Source organism: Sus scrofa, chromosome 13, assembly GCF_000003025.6.
Source record: "Sus scrofa isolate TJ Tabasco breed Duroc chromosome 13, Sscrofa11.1, whole genome shotgun sequence".
NCBI classification, from domain to species: domain Eukaryota; kingdom Metazoa; phylum Chordata; class Mammalia; order Artiodactyla; family Suidae; genus Sus; species Sus scrofa.
The window spans coordinates 202284433-202305490 of NC_010455.5; the positions used below are offsets into that span (position 1 = coordinate 202284433).

General features: G+C 48.0%; 1 protein-coding gene across 3 annotated transcripts in view; it reads right to left on the reverse strand.

The window, feature by feature from the left end:
• ERG (ERG, ETS transcription factor) overlaps window positions 1-18140 on the reverse strand; it is a 303336-nt gene extending 285196 nt beyond the window's left edge. For all 3 annotated transcript variants that reach the window (XM_021068471.1, XM_021068469.1, XM_021068468.1), the window contains exon 1: window positions 18023-18140. The gene's annotated coding sequence lies outside the window, so the exon portion shown is untranslated. The remainder of the gene's footprint in view (window positions 1-18022) is intronic.

Genomic DNA, 21058 nt, shown 5'->3' on the forward strand with positions numbered 1-21058 from the left:
AACGCCCACAAGGCGCAAACCCTCATCTTCAAAGCAAATATGGGCAAAGCCCTCATCCTTCACTTCACCCGCCCCAACATCCACTCCCTTCCCCGGGTCCCCTTCCCTCGTTCTTAACATTGAAGTTGTCCACTAAAAAGAACCAAGGAAGCTGCAGGGTTCTACAAATCACTATCTTCATGAGATTTTGACACAGAAGATAAAAGCAATCAGGGAATTAAGACCAAACCCCAAATACGTGAAAAAAAAAAGGCTTGAGCATGTGGCTCAGGATGAACTGTCTGCACCCCAGGCCCAGCCTCTCGTCAACTAGTAGCCATCAAGCAGGACACTGGAGCAAGCAGGAAATCTAAAATTAGGTTTTACTACCTATAATGGAGGATTTATGGGATGGTTTAATTGGTAGTCTCGGGACTAAAACCCCAACCGGGAGAACAAAAACATCCTTCTGGACACACCTAGGGAGCCCGCATGCCCTCCATGAACCTCGCCTACAGCCCGTGGACCTGCAAGTCTGCAGGGGGGACAGAGCAAGGACACAGCTCTTCCTTGCTCGAACCCTGACACATCCCAGAGCCAACAGCACGGCAGTCCCTGGTCTTTTATTTGAGAAGCAAAATGCTCTCTTATGATAGAATAAGTCTTTAGACCACACACTGAAGCTCAGGTGCTGTGCAGAACCTTCCATCAGTCCTCTCCTGAAATAACCAAGGACAGCCCTCAAAAGGTCGAAGGACAGTTTGACTCAACCCTGAAAGTTCATGTTCACTGCTGGCAGGCTCGTGTGAAAATGTTCCCAGGTTCATTTTTGGTCACTGTACATGGTATGTCCTGCAAATTCCGTGTGTTCAGAAAGACTTCAAATAAGTATGAGAAAAGAAAAATGCAAAGGCCTTGAGGAGCAAGTTGGCTGGTGATGTGGGGCAGGTGACAAACGCTCCCTGCCCTGCCCGGGGTGACTCACATGCCAGCACCCACAGAACCAGCCACTGCGGAAAGCTGGGGTCCCTGGGGACCAGCGTGACCACCACAGTCCCTTCAGTCACCTTCTCCCTGTCCGTCCCATCGGCTCAACACACACGAGTCGGCTGTGCTCCCCAGAAGGAACTTTCCAGCCACACTCCCACCCTTTCCATGTGGCAGCGTGGATCCATCATGGATGGACTCGGAGACACCAGCCTGAATCGAAGCCAAGGCAGGGAGGTGAAGGGAAAAGACAGGGGTGCTGACTGCCTTTCTGACTCCAGGGAAACTCAGGGCTCCGTCTATGAGGGTGGCATTCTGTGTGCAAACCAATGCGACGTTACTTTTACTGAGTAAAGGAATCCCTTTTTAAACAATCTTCTACCTATCACAAAATACTACATATCATGATGGGAAGACATCTTTTAAAAAAACATATATTCTTAAAGACGATTCAACTCTCACTATTAAAAGCACTTTTCCCAGGTCCCAAGAGCCTCGTGAAGGCTTCTGTTCAGGTGTGGAGCCTTCCCAGATACAAGCAGCAGGTGCTCCAGCTTATAGGAAACCCACAGAAGGAGATCAGCATAGGACACAGTCTTTTTCTACCTGAAGAATTTTAGCAACAGAGGGAAATTCAGTAAGCCTGGGGTCCTCCTTGGGCGTCTTTGAATGTGGTCTAAGAAGAGACAACTTATCCTGAATTCTAGGCTCTGGTGACGAGGTTATTACCGTATTTACAGGATTATTGTAATATTGTAATGCGCCTGCAATAGATTATATGAACAGTACACATGTACTGGGTTATATATGTGCATGTGTGTATAATATCTTATAGCTATTAAAAGATTAAAATGGGGGGGGATGTCATGCAAAAAATTGTATTAAATAAAATTCAGCCAAGCACCAAAACAATGCTGCCATGGCCTAAGAAACCAAAAGGTATTTGATGTTTACTTTTTCTGAATGCAGACGTGGACTTCAAGTCATCATGAAGGCTGCCTGGAATTCTTAATGTTCGTTAACTGTTGGACTATGATCTTCAATGTTTTCTAAATTCTCCAGGCCCTTTTAGAGTCAACAATCCCATTTAGGAATCCAAAGGCAATTCCCCGGAAAAGGCAGCATGAACTAAGTGTCACCTCTAGCTGCCTAAGATCAGCTATAACATATAGCTTGTAATATAAACACATGCTTAGGTCTACACTGCGGTGTGTCATCTAATGTGATTTTACCACGGCAGGCACTGTGAGAGCAGTCATAGTTTGAAGAGGCATTTTTAGTGATTTTTAGGGGCAAACACTCATCAACTCCCAAATCTGTTTTCCATGTGACCACAGCACACGGCACTTGGTCAATTCTCCTGTTGGGTTCCCAAGATTCTAACTGTGGATCACTGCTGACTCCAACTAGCCTCTACCCGTAAGGAATTTAAAAGAAGCCACATGTCAAGAGGAAGAGGAGACAGAGCTTTCATAATTAATTTGTACTTGGCTGGAGTTAAGCACCTCTTAAAATGCAGACAGCAAAGACACCAAGAATCTGTGAAAGTGTACCTTTTACCTTCCAACCCTTCCAAATCCACAGCCAGCATCAGGGGAGAGGTAAGAGGAGCAGCCAGGCTCTGCATCCCAGGCTCAGATATCCTCAGGGCCACCCACCTGAATCTCCTACCTCCATAGAAGCCACTGTCCTTGAGAGATTCCAAAAAGAAGCATACTACCAGAAAATAACATACCGCCCCCTATGCCATGAGCTGGAGGGAAACTTTTTTTTTTTTTTTAAACTTAGCCCCTGTGCCTTCTGCACTCACAAGTGATGTTATTAATTTGACTTTTCCAGAAGAGAAGGAATTCTGGATACTGTTACTGACTTTGAGAACCAGAGGCTTCCTCAGGACTGCTGGTGATGAGGGGGAAACTCAAATACGACGTCAGCTTCTTAGCAAACTGCTCTGGTTTCACAGCACACACTCTCCCTAAAAATATGGTTTTTTTTCCACGGTGCAGTTTTTTCCTATCTTCAGTATCACTGGGTCCCTTCTAGTAAGTGTCCCGTCAGCTCCGGGTGTGGGCGGGCTGCTCTGACCTGCCTCAAAGACCACTCAGCCTCCACCTCTGAGTCAGCTGCCCCGTCATGGAAATACTATTCAGTGATCATTTTCATAAAAATTTGTGCTGGCGCAGTTTTGTTGCTCTTGACACTGGCCCAAGTGTTTTTCTCTTCGGATTGATTTTGGGCTTCAACGCGGCGTGTCTTTGGGGGTGGTTTATTTTTTAATAGATTTTTCCATTTTTACTGGAGGGGAATCATTAGCATCCATGGGATCCAGCTGCATCAAATCAGTCACGTGACCTGCGTTTCTGTATCCCAGACGATGGGGAAGCGTTGTCCACAGACACCAGGCAGGGCTGCTCCTGCCCAGATTGGGGAGGAAAGGCTGCCTCCCCGGCCACAGACACCTTAGGGACCACTAGTCTCATGGAGGTCTTATGACTCCCCTCCCGGGGATGTGTGTTTGCAACTTGAGCGTTTCTGTGGACCTGCTGATCTTGTGCACCCAGTGTCTGAGAGGCACCCCATCCCCGCTTCGCATGCAGAGGGCATGTGGTCAGCAGCAGTGCACATTCAACACAGCCCTTTGAGAAATATATCTGGGAACTCCCATCATGGCTCAGCGGAAACGAATCTGATTAGCATCCATGAGGATGCAGGTTCAATCCCTGGCCTCACTCAGTGGGTTAAGGATCCGTCGTTGCCGTGAGCTGCGTCGCAGACGCAGCTCGGATGCCATGTGGCTGTGGCTGTGGCTGGTAGCTACAGCTCCGATTCGACCCCGAGCCTGGGAACCTCCATGTGCCGCAGGTACAGCCCTAAAAAAGACAAAAAGGAAGGAAGGAAGGAAGGAAGGAAGGAGGAAATACATCTGGAGCTGTCAAATGCCTTTGCTTTGCTACTGTCCGTTTTCAGATCATGCTGGGTACAAGCAGGAACTAACTCCCCACATAATGTCCTGACTCCCTTCGGGGCTTCTCTCCTCTTTCACCCCCAAGATCATGGACTGGCATCTGCCACCTTTTAAACACTCAGCATCTCTCAAAGTTAAGCCATAAGTTCCCAAGGAGGCTAAAACCTATTCTTGGAGGATGAAAAAAAAGTCTTACTCTTTTATGTAGAAAACATAGATATACCTCAATGTAGAGATACACACATAGGTATAATGCAAAATTCCTTTGTTTTAAATTTTTTAAGTTTGATTGAAGTAGAGTTAATTTACATGGTTGTGATAATTTCTTTCTTTTTTTTTCTTTTTTTTTTTTTGCTTTTAAGGGTCACACCTGTGGCATATGGAGGTTCCCAGACTAGGGGTCGAATCAAAGCTACAGCTGCAGGCCTACACCACAGCCACAGCAATGCGGGATCCGAGCCACGTCTGTGACCTACACCACAGCCACAGCAACACCAGATCCTTAACCCACTGATCCGGGCCAGGGATCGAACCCGCAACCTCATGGTTCCTAGTCGGATTGCTTCCGCTGCGCCACGACGGGAACTCCCATGTTGTGATCATTTCTGCTGTACAACACAGTGCCCCAGTCACACATGTCCACACATCCATTCTCTCTGAGATCCTTTTCCCACAGAGATTAGCACAGAATACTGGGTAGGGTTCTCTGGGCTGTACAGCAGGTCCCCACTGTAAAATTCCCAAACGGACATGCAGCATTATCTGTGCTATTAAACGTTCATGTGGGAGAGGGGTCCTTAGGGGGAAAAATGTCTGAAAAGACTCCTTAGGGGGGTTGGTCGTGAAAAAGGTTGCAAGAGACTAATTCGAGCCTAAGAGTAACTGCATCACAAAACAGAGTTAGTTCCTGCTATGTTTAGAACCAATGCTTCAGGGACAAATAAATCCCGTCTGCACTTACTAGGGTATGGTTAGGATGTTCCCACCTTTATTTCTATAAGTTGGAAATTGAAAGAGTGATCAACCAACAACTCCCAGACACGTCTCTTCTTGTTTTGGGAGCCAGTGGGTGTTGCGTGCAGGAAACAAAACCAAAGAAAACCCAAAACCTAGAAAAAGAAAGAGCTCATATTCCCATGGAATTAAAGCAGATGTTGTACTTATTTGAAAACAGTGACCTGTTTTTTAAACATCCACAAACTCAAGATTTTCTCAGGACATCTTTTCATTCCATGTTACGCACCCAACAGAGCACACAATCTCTGCCCTGCCTCAGTCTATGAGAAATCTGGCTTTTTCCTGGAGTTCTTGTCGTGGCTCAGTGGTTAACGAACCCGACTAGTATCTGTGAGGACACAGGTTCGATCCCTGGCCTCGATCAGTGGGTTAAGGATACGGCGTTGCCACGAGCTGTGGTGTAGGTCACAGATGCAGCTCGGATCTGGCGTGGCTGTGGCTGTGGTGTAAGCCTGCAGCTACAGCTCCAATTCAACCCCTAGCATGGGACCCTCCATATGCCGCGGGTGTGGCCCTAAAAAGAAAAAAAAAAAAGAAAAAGAAATCTGGCTTTCCCCAAAAAGGAAGCATGCATTTAATTTCTCAAATATATGATGTACAATTCTTTTTGCTTGCTTGGAGTGAAGACCTAAAAACAGTATTTAATCTTGCTTCATCTGCTACTGCCAATGCAGCTGCGTCTCATCATTTCTACTTCTTGAATCTTCTTTAATCTGGGATGGGCCAGAATTTATCCCCAGCTTTCTGGAGCACTGGCCTTGTATTTCTAACAGGACCATCCACGGCGCTGCTACGTTTTCCTGACCTGGGCTGGCTGAGCCCTTGCTGGAGAGAGAAAGGGAGTCCTTTCCATGATATCTCATAGGTAATGTATGCCAGGGGCAGAGAACACAGAAATAACTCTGTGATGACCTCAAAGGGTAATTTACGGAGCATAGACAGTAAGCGGGGTATGTTTTCTGTCCTAAAACGCCCAGACGAGGGCAGATTTATGAATAATATTCAAAAATCAGGAAGTCTGCGAAAATCCTCCCTGTCTTATGAAGATTGCATGCTGCTCAGCGAATCTCCTAAGGCCTCTCTGCCTCTCTCCCCTGCACGGAGGTGCCTGAACCTGAGTCCTGCCGGCCAGGGCCAAAGAACGCAGGCACCTGCCTCCAGCAAATCCAGTCCGATTCTCCCTCATTCCCAGACACAAATTTCCATGAAAACCAGACACATGGCAGAAACCAGGGACGGGACATTCCAACATCACTTCCGATCTGCAGCCTGGTTTCATTAGCCTCTCTCTGTGCCCCTGTCCACTGCAGGTGACACTTCGCTGACACTGACATGATGCAAAACTAAACCGCGCCGTCCAGACATGTAAGCAAATAAGACCAGTGCAGGAGGGGACAGGGGCCACTGCTGCGCGGGGTGGGGGGGGGGTCCTCTAAGTTTAGAGGGAACACTGAGCAATGCCTTTACAGGGTGAGTCTACCGGGCAGTACTGGTCCTGTCACCGAATCCGCCCACACATCCCTGTGGCACAGAAAAGTCGTTCAGCCCGAAGGGGGAATGAAACCCTCTGCCGCTGACCTTATTCATCCAAGTTTAACTAAACAGAGCAGTTTCCAAGAGCAATTCTGCCCATTTCACATCCACAAACACCCGCCCTGAGTAGCTGGCGGGGAATCCGTGTGGGGCTGGGGCAGGCAGCCCTGCTGGGCTCCTGTCACCTTCTCTGTGCCACAGCCCAGAGCTGAAGCCACCAGTTGTCAGAGTCCTTCAGCCAAGGTCTTACTTGAGGATGTGGCTGATAAAAAGGACCGCACGCAGAAGCAACTGGACCTCGACCTTCCCTTCCGAGCCGCGCAGCCAGTCGAGGGCGCTGGGTGCCGGTGGTGACACGGATTTTCCTCCGGGATGCCGAGCACATGTGGCTCCCATCAACGTGGTCTCGGGTTCGTTCTGTGTTTAGACCACTTGCCTCGCACATTCTCATATTTACACATGTTCACTGAATGTAACCCCGAGTGAATTATTTAAGAAGGCTTAATGTGCTTCAGACTTCTCGAATATAATTCAGACTTCAAATGAAATGTGGGACCCACCCCTGCCCCAGGAAAGCGCTGCGTTGAAAGCAGCCAGCATCCAGCATCGAACGGCCACGCAGCAGGTCTTGGAAAAGAAGTGGTTACCTTGACAGGATCTCACCTGGTGGCCGATGCTCTTTCTGTTTTTCTTTCTTTCTTTCTTTCTTTTTTTTTTTTTTTTCATTTTAGGACCGCACCCACAGCATATGGAAGTTCCCAGGCTAGGGGTCGAATCAGAGCTGCAGCTGCCAGTCTACACCACAGCCACAGCAATGCAGGATCCAAGCCACATATGCAACCGACACCGCAGCTCCTGTCAATGCCACTAAGCAAGGCAAGGGATTGAACCCGCATCCTCATGGATACCCGTTGGGTTCATAAGCCACAATGGGAACTCCTTGAAGCTCATTTTGAAAGAAAACAGGGATTTAAGTTGCTGTCTGCATTTGAAAGCGGCAGAGCTCCCACCATAAGATCCACAACAAAAGCATCCTCCATCCTCGCTGTAAGGTTGAGCCCTGGCTGACCTAAAATGAAGCATCCTGACAATGACAGACGCCTCCTGTATAGACTAGAACCCAAAGCCACGTTTGTTAGTTTTGAGTCTTCTGGGTTTTTTAATAAATCACAATATTCTTTCTCCCTCGGTGTTCAGCAGCCAGGAACTGCCCTGACTAAGGTGTTAGATTCTGTACAGCAAATGAGAGTTGAGAAAAGGCACACGTATTTTATTGAATGCAGTTCTGTTTGTTTTTATGGTAAGCACTGCCCACCAGGAAAAACCAGAACAAGGGAGTGAAATCCCCACCTGCCGGGGGTGGGGGTGGGGGTGGGGGTGGTAAGGAACCCAAACTATCTACAAGCACCAGGAGTTTGCTGCAGACCAGGCAAGAGAGACAAACTTCTTATTCCAGGGATGGGTGGGAATGAATAAGAATTCCGAGGGAAGGTTTCGACTTCGCATAAAAATTACATTAAATCAGAGTTCCCGTCATGGCTGGCTCAGTGGTTACCGAATCTGACGAGGAACCATGAGGTTGCAGGTTCGATCCCTAGCCTTGCTGGGTAGGTTAAGGATCCTTGTTGCCGTGAGCTGTGGTATAGGTTGCAGACACGGCTCGGATCCCGTGTTGCTGTGGCTCTGGCATAGGCTGGTGGCTACAGCTCCGATTCGACCCCTAGCCTAGGAACCTCCATATGCTGCTGCAGGTGCGGCCCTAGAAAAGGAAAAAAGACAAAAAAAAAAACCCTCATACACACATATGGTAAAAGGGCTAAGGTATCCTATGGCGCATGATACTTAAAACGTTTGTGATAACAAGCAGCCTGTGAGCCACGTTACTGACTTTGCAAGACCTGGTTGTGAATATCAGCATTACAGGGAGACGGAAAGGCCGGAAATCTTTAGATGGAATCTGGCACCCGCAAATCCTGTGGATGCCTGCTCTGAGAGGTTAACTCTGCAGTAATCCACCTGACCATCATCCTTGCTTTCTCTGGGATTCCAGCACCCCAAGAACGCTGCCCCCTCAAAATGATCAATTGTATTTTCCTCGAGATACTGTCCACGTGTAAGATGAGAAAGAAATATGTCATCCTGCCAGGATCACAGCTCAACAGAGATACTCAAACAAGATGTCTATGCAGGAAGTTATCAGAGCAGGAAAAAGCCACAAAAGCAGCACTATTTGCTATGAGGCATCCAAGGCAGATTTTCGGTTTTGCTTTTTTTTTTTTTTGGTCTTTCCTAGGGCTGCACCTGCAGCATGTGGAGGTTCCCAGCCTAGGGGTCTAATCAGAACCGTAGACGCCGGCCTACACCACAGCCACAGCAATGCCGGATCCTTAACCCACTGAGCGAGGCCAGGGCTCAAACCCGAAACCTCATGGTTCCTAGTCGGATTCGTTAATCACAGAGCCATGACGGGAACTCCTGGTTTTGCTTTAAAAAAAAATTTTTTTTTTTTTACTGGCGTAAAGCTGACTTACAATGTAGTAGTTTCAGGTGTACAGCAAAGTGAATCACTTATACATACTCATACATGCATTCTGGTTTTGCCTTTTAAAAACATGAAGTGATGGAGCTCCCGTCGTAGCTCAGCGGAAACGAATCTGACTAGCATCCATGAGGACACAGGTTCGATCTGTGGCCCACTTAATGGGCTAAGGATTGCTGTGAGTTGTGGTGTAGGTCAGAGACGAGGCTTGGATCTGACATGGCTGTGGCTGTGGTGTAGACCAGAGTCTATAGCTCCGATTAGACCCCTAGCCTGGAAACCTCCATATGCCAAGGGTGGGGCCCTAAAACAACCAAAAAAAACCCATGAAGTGAGTCAATGGGAAATCGCACAGACTCCATCCCTCCAACTTGAAAACTGCAGATGTGACAGTGAACACACCACACGAGCATTCACTGTTTTATTGCTATCATATCTGGTCCCACATGATATAGTGGGTCAATGGCTAAGGGAGACGCGAAGTCACAAAAATTCTGCTCTTGTGACCAAGTTATGTAATAAACTTCATGGATACTAATTATATGAAATCTGAACTCCTATGCTGAACTTTCTCAATCGGCACTGCACAATATTGGAGCCACATGGGGCTACTGAGCATGCAAAATGCAGCCAGTCCAAGTTGAGATGGCTTTTGAGGATTTAATATAGAAAAAAATGTACCACATGCTGGATTTTGAGGATTTAATATAGAAAAAAATGTAAAACAGAGCCTCAGTGTTTTTATACTGATGACACTTGAAGTGATGACACTTGGGCTCATTGTCACACTGGCCTCGTTCAAGCAGGTGGCGCTGCCAAATGTACCGTTTATGATGGCCTGCGCAGCCACCCCTTTCTAGATCCCACGGCCTGCACCGCCACCCCTTTCTAGACCCCACGGCCTGCCCAGCCACCCCTTTCTAGATCCCACGGCCTGCCCAGCCACCCCTTTCTAGACCCCACGGCCTGCTCCACCACCCCTTTCTAGACCCCACGGCCTGCCCAGCCACCCCTTTCTAGACCCCACGGCCTGTGCAGCCACCCCTTTCTAGATCCCATGGCCTGCGCAGCCACCCCTTTCTAGATCCCATGGTCTGTGCATGCAGCCCCTTTCTAAATTGCATGGCATGTGCTTTTTTCCCCCTTCTAGATTCCCAGCCCACGCACTCACTCCCTTTCTAGATCTCAACTCCGGAAGGCCTGAGGCCTTCGCACATCGCCTTGCACCAAAAGGTCAGCTTGTCCTTGCAATACAGTTTGCACTCCAAGTCTCTTCCTGGCGCTCGCCTTTCTGTGACTCAGATCGCCCCTCCTCTGCTGGAGTCCTGAGCCTTCCAAGCCTGGGTCACATCTGACTGCAGACCAGTCTCTGTCTGCTCAGCCCCCGCCCACTTTCTGAACTCCCACCTTCGGGTGTTTATTCCAAGGACACTGCATTCAGAGTGAACGCTATTAGCGATCTGGAGTGGAAAAGGCCCTTGTTCGCTTACACGTTGTCCACGCAACTAGTTGAGCCAAGAATAATTCAGGCAGGCGGAAGGACAGGCGAGCTCCACACTGGAATGTTCTGGCTTTTCCATGACCATTGCAGTTGCTTTTCGAATCTCTAGATGCGTCCAGGGTCGTAACAGTCCCTGTGGGATCCACGTCCCCACCTCTCTTTGAGAACAGTGCTCTCATTTAATCAGTGATCAATAAATTTTCACTGAGAAATGTGTTTCCAGGTTGCTTAAATTTAACTGTTAAAAAGTCAGTGTGGAGTTCCCGTCATGGCTCAGTGGTTAGCGAATCCAACTGAGAACCATGAGGTTGCGGGTTCGATCCCTGGCCTCGCTCAGTGGGTTGGGGATCTGGCATTGCCATAAGCTGTGGAGTAGGTCAAAGACGTGGCTCAGATCCCGAGTTGCTGTGGCTCTGGCATAGGCCGGCAGCTACAGCTTCGAATGGACCCCTAGGCTGGGAACCTCCATATGCCGCAGGTGTGGCCCTAGAAAAGGCAAAAAGACCAAAAAAAAAAAAAAAATCAAAACCAAAACCAAAAACAAAACAATGTGATTTAATGCTTCATGTTTGCAAAGAAACATTGACATGGATGCAAAACATAGTTATATGTGGGATCTTAATATTTACGCAGATGTAACCCCTTTCCTGCCCCCTGGCAGTTTACTGTGGAGTCTACATAATGGAAAGATTTTCTTGGCCTTCCTCTAGTTTCCCAACTTGGTATGGAGTACGTAGGCAAAACTGTTCTTGTGGAATGTTCTGCTTAATTACCTCTATTTACAAGTCTTAGAAAACTGCACAAATCATTTTAAAAAAAATTTTTTTTAAGGACCACACCTTCCACATATGGAGGTTCCCAGGCTAGGGGTCGAATCGGAGCTGTAGCCACTGGCCTATACCACAGCCACAGCAACTTGGGATCCGAGCAGTGTCTGCAATCTACACCACAACTCACAGCAAGGCCAGTGTCTGCAATCTACACCACCTTAACCCACTGAGTGAGGCCAGGGATCAAACACGCATCCTCAGGGATACTAGTCAGGTATGTCATTAACTGCAGAGCCATGACGGGAACTCCCCAAATCATTTAAATCTTACCATAAGATAGGATTAGAAGCCACTTCAGAACTGATAGTATTTCAGCTGTAAAACCCTCTCCTTTGACTCTGCAAGCTGCAAGCAATAATCGCTTCTTCTGCTTCAATGGCAGGGCTTTGGGTGGGTTTCAGAACTTAAATACCAGTAATACACTGACTTAACACCCCTCCTCGAGAAAACACCACACAGTCCCTGGATTTGATCTTCATTGTCATTATGTCTATGTTATTTGCTTTTTTGGGATTTTTTTTTTTTTTTTTTGCTTTTTAGTGGCATGTGGAAGTTCCCAGTTCATACAAAGCCTCAGCTGCCAGCCTACACCACAGCTCACCAGCAACGCTGTATCCAGGGATCAAACCCACCTCCTCATGGATACTGGTCAGGTTCGTTCCACAACGGGAACTCCCTATTTCTGTTTTAAAGCTCTGGAGTGAGTTACCTTTTCCTGCCAGGGTCAAACAGATTAGAAAGTACTTTCCGAGACCGAAAAAGCAAATTTTTCCTCCACTTTGGCTTATTCCGTCATCTCGCCGCTGTGACTTGCACTCCAAAACGAGCAAGGCTTGCACAAGACATGTTCCAAGTTTGTGCCATTATGGACCCAGATTTGTAAATCTGGCAGCGGGCTCGCATCAGCACAGTGGGGGTGAGAGGACCAGATACAATTTTAATGAGAATCCTTTCGGGGAAGGAGATCATCTGAAAACGTTTCTAAGGCACCAACCGGTTTCTTGTCTCAATGTTTTACCTAGTTTCCCAATAAAAGAAATCTCAACTTTCTAACATACTTAATTTCGAGTTTTATGGTGAGATGGCAAGTGTGCGTGGTTTGGGTTTCCAAACATTTCATTTTACTGGCAGAGCCTCCAGCTATTCTGTACATTCGGCTCAGTTCTCAGTATGTCCCATGTAAGAAGAATCTTGAGATCGGCTTTGTTTACTCCTGGGGCCCCAAGTTATACCTGCCTGTGCAGTGTCGCCTGGATCCCTTCCCTCCAGCCAGCCTCCTGTAACAGCTTCCTCCAGACTCTTCCCCAAAGCCTGCGCTCCTCATTTGCTCCAGCACAAGCAGATTCCAAGCATCCGTGGCACCGAGAGGAAGGAGCAGCACTTTCCCGTTGCCTCTTCCAATCCATTGATTCTGTTAAGGCCACAGCTAGTTAACAGACATGGCAAGATCTTGGGCTTCTCCTGCCCTTCAGAGCCTGATGTCCATCTGGCTTGGCTGGGACAGAAAGGGGCTCCCACCAGCTAACCCGTTTCCACAGTACAGCTTGTGGCTTTTCACAAACGGGTCTTTCCTCTAAGTGGTGAGCCGAGAAAAAAAACATGCAGGCTCCAATTTCGACTTCCTTTTACTCTGCAACTTAACGGCTTTTGTCAAGCCCCCGGAATCAGAATCGGTAACCCGCATCTCTGCTCAGTCACAGAGAAAACGAAGCTCCCCACTAAGGATGGAGAATCCCTCGTGGGGAACGGGTGATGCGAGCGCAAGATCACACAAGGCTGAGCGCTCTGCTCCCCCGCACTCAACCCGAGGGGCAAACGCTCTTTTGTACTTTTCGATGAAGATGGAGGACCCTCTGTCAGACCCTTCAGCAAGCCAAAGTTCGGGTTTCCTGGTTTTGAAAAATCACCACCGATGTGCCTGTTTTCTTGCCCATTCCCTGAAAGGATGCTTTTCTCCCCGCTGGAGCAGGTTTTCCTGGGGAGGGGGGGGATCATTACTGAAAGAGCATCAGTACTGAAAGGAGTCCCGCATAAGACACCAACATGTGAAAACTCTCCTTCCCGCTAAAACAGGTCTAAATTATAAGAAGAGGCAGCCGCAGATCTGGGTTTTCAAAACCTGTGGGCATGCCCACGGTTCATCTGAGATCAGATCTCTCGTCGAGCTGTCCAGGCTTATGATGTTCAAAAGTGATACATGAATTCCAAAGGCCTCTTGTACAGACTTTTAAGGCTATTTCAGGGTTCAGCCACGGCTATTCCGAGATGGGAAAGAGTCACCTAACTAAGCTTCCTTTGCTCTGGGGCACTGGGTCAGGGTAACCGAACCCTTGACTCTCATTGTTAGATTACTGTTTCTCATACGCAATCAGGGACTTCCAGATGATGACATGCCACTGCAAAAATAGCAGGGCTTCAAAGTCAGGGTAACTCTAAAACCCAGACCCAGGGCTCTGTTTTCAGATGCACCCTTTCATTACTTGGTGGTACTTACACTTAAATTTAGCCAAGTAATTTTAGTTCGCTCGCCTTCACTACCTTCGCTAGATTTGCAACGTTCCAATCATGAAGAGCCAAGTGCTCGGTCTTTCAAATATGAACATGTTGAAAATAAAAGAGAAAAAGTTAAGAGGGCAACACTTTCCCCTGGCTACTTTGAAAAACTGGCTCAAAGTGGTCACCCAGCCCCTGGGAACGTCTGCTGTCTTTATCTTCCACATAAGGGCTTTGAATCCATAAATGAGAAGGTGTATGTTGACAATGCATAACGTACAGCTAAGTAACTGCTGCTAGGTTGCCAAGCGAGGGTGCAAACAGGTAAAAAGATGCCATCGTGACAGCAACAATACACGTACGGGCGGCTGAGAGACCTCGTGTGTGTGTGTGTGTGTGTGTGTGTGCGTGTGTGAGCTACTGCATGGACTTTTAAAGGCGCCCCCCCCCCAAACTACAACTCAAACCGCTGCAACTGGAACCGCTACTCCCAAGTATCAAAAGGTTGTGAAACGGTGTCCACAAATTTGAAGACCCCTATCGAGTCAGCGTGTTCTTCTTACAAACGCAACTCCAGATGTTTCAAAGTCAAGGTGCAGATGATAAACAAAAGCTGTGTTTTGCAGGACAGTACACCCCATGAATGCCCAAGAATCCTTCCCCACTGGGGGAAGAAAATGGGACCCCTGTGGCATTCTCCCCCTTGCTGGAAAAGCCCACCAGGGAAGCACAGAGTGATAAAATCAGGAGGTGACAAAGGGACCCGAGTTGCGAGAGATCAACCCCCAGCTCCAACCGAGAACTGACTGACTCCCAGCATCCAGAAGCTGGACGCTGCTCATCATGACTTCCTGCTGACCTAAGTGACCTGGACCACATCCTGCTTCCCAGGCTTTAACAGGCAGGTAGGTGCCTCCATGTGGACACCCTTGAGTGGGGTTCTGTGAAGGAGCAGGCAGCGCTAACACTGATTCAACGTGACTGCATATCATACGATGGACTCTGACCTGCTCTGGCTTTTCACTGGGGAATAAGAAAAGATCTTAGAAACATGATCTCCTCTGTCTTGAGAAGAAATGAATCCCCCCCTCCCCCGCTTTATTATTTGTTCTTGTTTAAGGACGGCTAACAAGAAAAATCAGAGCTAATAAAAATTTTAGAAAAAAAGCTGAAAGTTTCCTATGACCTACTTACAAAGTATGATATATCCCATACACGCACGACGGATAACATTTTAGGACAGTAGGTAAGTTGAAAATCATTGCTGACATCTTACAGAGAGGCTTTCCTTCTCTATCCGGCATTCCACCGGGATCTCAGCCTTTGGCACCAGTAAAATATCTGATTTTATGAGATAAGAAATTCAACAAGTCTTCTTTAATGTCAAAATAAAACATAAGAAGCAGTGGGGGGGAATGTTTATAAGCATGTGTCCTTGTAGTCCCATTCCATAAGCCAGTCAATGGTAAACAAGAATTTTCAAAAATTTAGCTAAAGGCACAGCCCAAAAAAAAAAAAAAAAAAAAAAGGCACAGCTGATGAAACCACCTAGAACTCATCATGAAATAACAGACACATGGGAAAATAACACAACACACTTCTACCCTGAATTTCTAACAGTAAAATGAAGTCATTATAAACTGTTAGGAAAGAGCAGAAACTGAAATTTTGTGTAACTGGAATTATACATTCTTAAACAAAGAACTCAAAAAGATATAACACCCATTTGCTAGTTTAGTGCCATTTCCAAACATCACTGACTCACATGGAAGCTGGGCTTACCAAACCACAAACAGCATTTGTGATGTATGTCGCACTCATAAACCCCTTCCTCAGAAGGATACAGTTCTGCTTGAAGCCACAAGTGTGCACAGCGCAGCCTGTTTTTGCTGGAATTGTCATTTCAATGGTACGGTTACATCATTCATAATCTGAGCTCGTCAGGTTCATTATCTCCGGTGGGTCTTTACGTATCTTCTATTGCCTGGTCTTCCCACTCTGCCAGCAGAGCAAGGGTTAACCCCAGGAATGTGACAGTTCTCCTGGTGATAAGGTGACAGGGAGCTGAGGCCAGTCAAGGGCTCTAAACTATTCAGAGAGAATTAAAAATACTCAAAAAGAGTCCCAATGGTAAATAAACTCTGTGTCTGCCATGCAGGGAAAACTGACGCTTTTACACATCACACTGAAAGTTTTCTGAACTACAGAAGCTCCAGAAACACGCGCAGCAGGAAATCTGAGGCACATAGGCATGCGTTCTTTTGAAGGATAAACGAAATTACCTTTATTACCAACGAAGAATGACAGTTAAGTTCACATCTGCATTAAAACTGCTTATCCATTTCATTGGGCAGTTTAGTTTGCTACTAATAATACATCTTAGTCCTATGCTTTAAAATGTTCAAAGTACCTCTCTCCAGGACCTCTTGTAAGCCATCTCTACAGCACACAAGAGCGACACAGGGATGATGGATTTCCGACAGAAACCAAGACGGCTAACTGATTTTAAAACCCGTACACACACACTCACACACCCCCTACCTTTTTAAACAGGCCAGTTTTCCAGTTAAGGTAAGGTAAATGGGGAGGTGGCAGAAGGTGAAAACACGGAGCGAAGGGTGCAGAGACAGGAGACCGCCGTCGGAGTGCGATTCAACGCACAGAAAGCACCGACCCGGCAGTGACAGCCAAGCCCACACCTGGTCTCCACCTTCAGCCAGGCGTGGGCTTTAATTCAAGCCTTATTTCCACTACAGTCAACAACGAATAACCTCTCGCTCCGTGCCCCAGATGAGGCCCTCGCGGTTGACCTTCCCAGCCCTTGCCCATGGCGGGGGTCTCGGCTCCTCTCCATCCGTTTCGACCCCGCGCCATGCCCAAGACCCGGGCATGACAAGTCGTCCCTCTGGGCGTCGCAGAGCCCACCCGTCCCCGCGCCGTCGGAAGAGCCAGGCCACCCAGTCGACACCATCCCCGCCGCCGCCGCCACCGCCAGTGCGGGAGCCTGGCAGGGCGCGCGACGGCCCGGGACTTACCCAGAGGCGAGCGCCGCCGTCGGGGAGGGCGTGTCCCGCACGTGTGTGTCCGCGCGGGTCCGCGCCCGCGTGTGCCCGCGCGCGTGCCTGCCCGTGGGCGCCGAACCGGGCGGCACTGAGTCCCGGGCGCCGACGGGCTCAGCCCATGGTGTGGGCGCCGGCCTCCGGGAGGCTCCAGCTCCCGCCAATCGCCGAGCAGGGCGGCCGCCCCGACGCGCGACCGGAGATCCGGGAGTGCGCGTCGGGGGCGGGGCGGGGCGGGAGCGCGCGGGTCCTAGTGCGCGTGGGTGCGAGTGCACGCGCGGACCCAGGTGCGCGGGGATATTCGTGCGCGCTGGGGTCCCAGGGCGCGTGGGCGTGCGAGCGCGCGTGGGCGTGCGAGCGCGCGTGCCCGTGAGCGCGCCCTCGGGTCGGGGAACGCGGGCGGCGGGGGCAGGGCTGGACGCCGCTAGGCTTTAGGACTCAGCGGGCAGCCCCGAGGAGGAAGAGGAGGAGGAAGAAGGGGAGGAGGAGATGGAGGAGGAGCGGAGCCTGGGACCGAGCGAGCCAGAGTCCCGGCCGGGGCAGGAGAAGAACCCAGGACGCGCCTCGGGAGGGGAGAGGAGCGAGGACCGGAGAACAGGCGAGGGAGGGGAGGGCTGGGAGGAGGTGCTCGCTCCTCGGAACTTCGAAGTCATTTTTTTCCCCCAACCTCAGCCGTTACACACATTAAAAACAATACCAGGTGAAAGTGGTTGTTTGGGGAGAAGTTTAAAATGCCCATCCACCGCCTTGGATGCTGTTCAGAATTCGGACGACGTCGCCCTCAGAGTAAGGAGAAGATGCGGTGCCAGGTGCCGCCCGCTTTAGTAAGATCTGGAGTCGCTACCTGCCCGGCCGGCGGAGGGTCGAGCTTTGGAACCGGATGGAGGAGGCGCAGGAGGAGCGCGGGATGCGGTCGCGAGGATGCCAGGATGTCCAGGAGACACCCTGACCTGATGGACAGATGCGGTGACAGCAGCCCTCATGAGAATGACGTCCGCAAGATACTGCCTTCAAAAGGGGGAGCCGCGAGGTTCGGTTCATCAGCCTGGGGCCTCTGCGCTAAGCCCCTCTGGATGTTTTAGTTTTATAAGTGAGTTCTGACATCGAAATCGCGCTTACCTGATAGCTGCTGCTCTTCAGTCATGTCCCTCGGGGACCGTCACCACCGTCCCTGCGTGATCGCTAGGAACCCATCCCAGAGCGTCCTTTTAGAGACTTTCCCCTTCCAGCGCAAGTGAAAACTACTTGCGTCCCTCCCTCTTCCAAACTTTAACAGCCAAGAATTTCAGCAAACAGCCAGAAAGAAAGCTAAATCCCCCCACCCCCACCCCAAGAGAAGGGAGGGAATAAGCACTCCTTTAATTTGAAAAATAATAATTAAAACTCCCTCAACTTTTAAGGCCGGGCCACATAATCTATTAATTGGTCGCTATTAACATGCAGTTTTATTGACCATAGCACACAGAAGTCTGATTGTGAAGGAGGAGTGTTTTCAATGAAAGTGGAGTTATTTTAGCTGCAGACGTGTTTACATTTCTGTGGTTTAGTCTATAACTTTCTCTTTTTCTTGCTTCAGAATTCTGCTCCATGAAGCAAAGCCCTTAGCTCCCAGACATTCCAAAAAGTCTGCCAAAATAATAGAAAAAAAGAGAGAGAGAGGAAAGAAAAAACACAGAGACCCCCAAGTCTGGGTCAGGCTCAGGGTTGCAAGTGGGCATAGTGAGTACGCCTCCGCCCCACACACTTTCCAGTTTAAAAAAAAAAAAAAAAAAGCCTCGCAGGGCTCCATTTCCTGTTTGCTGGGGGAAAAAATAGGATGGTTCTTGCAGCAGCTGAGTTTAGAAACTGCCTTCTCCAGGACCTATAGATTCTGAGGGGTTTTTTAACCCCAAAGATGCCAAACTGAAATCACTGATAGAAGAATCTACCATTACAGACTCTCCAAGGAAGTGTTTCTCTTTTAAGTGGATAACCGTTGCAAACTACACATGCATTCCTGGGAAATTTCTTGAACAAACAGGCACGCCATGGTAGATGGAATGCAAGCCCACCTCTCCATAGGTGGCCAGGAGAAGATACTAATAAAAATAAATATTGAAAACAGATTAAGTTTCTGAGAAGCACGCAACCCTTTCTCTCTGAGGTCCTGGTACAGAAAGCAGAATGCATATTAAAATGTGCATATTTAGTAATAGGGCCATGTCAGTTTTTACAATCTGTGCTAAGAATCATTTCCAAAATCGATTGACTCCTTTGCATTGCTCACGAGTAACACAGAAGTCAAAATATCGTCATTCACAAGGTCTTAAAAAACATTTAACTTGCCTCTCCCCTTATCTATCAACTGCACATTTCAGTTCCTCTTCTTTAGAACTATTCTATAGATATTCCAGATCCAAGAAACAGCACGGTATTTTTAAATCTTCCTCTTGGCCACTCCTGTCCAAACCTCACCACAGGGAGCCTTTATCATTTCGGGAGTGCTTTAAAGTAGATAGCTTCTCAGCCTGTTCAATGAGATCAGCCATTCACCGGGCAATGATTCTGCTTTCTAATACTACCTTACCCTCGCAAAGTTCCCTCCACGTCATCACAGTCCCAAATAGTCTAATAATATAAAACAAGGCTGAAAGTAATATTATGGGGGCTAACTGACAAAGGAGCACATTTTAAGAATAAAGAACTGTACTTTAAGGGTAGAACATGATTCCCCCAATGCGAGCTTCCGCTATCAAGAACAGAAAAGAAAAAAGAATTCGGAAAAGTCACAATGTCATTTGTGACTCCATTTTGCTACTTTTCTCCTGTTCCTCAAAATACACTGCACAGAGAGGAGGAAGGGGCGGGGCGGGGGGAAGGGAAGGGGGGGAGAGAGAATTTCTTAAGCATATACTAAGCCCACTCACAAAGCTGAAGTTATTAAGGTTGAGAAAACTTAGAACCCAGAATCCCAGAGTTTTGCCAGTTTAGGACACAGTCTCCTCCAACTGATTGTATCTCGCAGTTGCAGTTAGGAAGTTCTTTCTGTTGTCTGACCTACCACAGCTTTCCCTTCAGTCTGGTCCACAGTCAAGCTCAGATAGGAGGAAGTCAGTTTCAACTACTTAAATCCATTGTGTTAATTTGAGAGGCCAGCAGAACACAAGCAATGGAGTCACATTCACTATCTGTGCTACAGGACAGATAAGAAATCTGGTGATTTGAAGTGAATAAAATGTAATTTAAAAGGAAAGATTTTATAAAAATACCACTTAACACATTCCGTGAGAATTAGTGTTTTAAGCATCTCATACGTGAGATGATCTTTCTCTATAAACTTCTGGGGTCAACTTAATTCTTTTGGCAATCTCTTTGATCCAAAAGATGTTTTGGATTAATTTAAGTATTTGTTGCTGGATAATGTCAGGCTCTTGTTCAATGAAATGGCCTGAGCTGGGTTGTCACACCTGTTAAATATAAGCCTCCTTTTCTTTTGATATTCTGAGAAGGGCCTTAAAAGGTTTACATCCTTCAATATGGAGATTTAATTGCCTTACCTATAATAAAAAATAATCCCTATAAAATTCAGATTGTGGAGATTTCAAAGCTGAGCGAACTATTGGATTGGTATGTAGAGGGTGCAGTTCAAAAAGCCTTCCACGTTAATATCACATGCATGGCGTTATGAGTTATAAACTCCTGGTTATCATTTTGTAGAGTCTGGTCTTTGTAGTTCTTCTAAGAGAGAGTCTTTGAGGTCACTTTATAGCTTAGCAGTTGTGCGTGCGCATGTGTCCAGTATGGAAAGAACCGTGTGTCCCTCCGCCGTAAACGCTCGCACGGGAGGAAGTGTCAGAGTCAAGGTACCGGAGGGACGGTCCCTTTACTGACACATTGCACGTCTTTGATGAGCTCAGAGGACCTCACTGGTTTGAGAGAAGAGACGGTGTGTGTCCCTCGGCCACTGGCCATTTCCTCTTGTTCACGCCAGCCACGAGCATCGTCAGTGTTTCTTTGGTCATTTCTTTTCTTCTTTTGAGGACAGCATCTGCGGCATATGAAAGTTCCCAGGCTAGGGGTCAGATTTGCCAGCCTGCATCACAGTCACAGCAACAATAGATCGGAGTCACCATCTGTGACCTACACGCAGCTTGCGGCTCCGCTGGAGCCTTAACC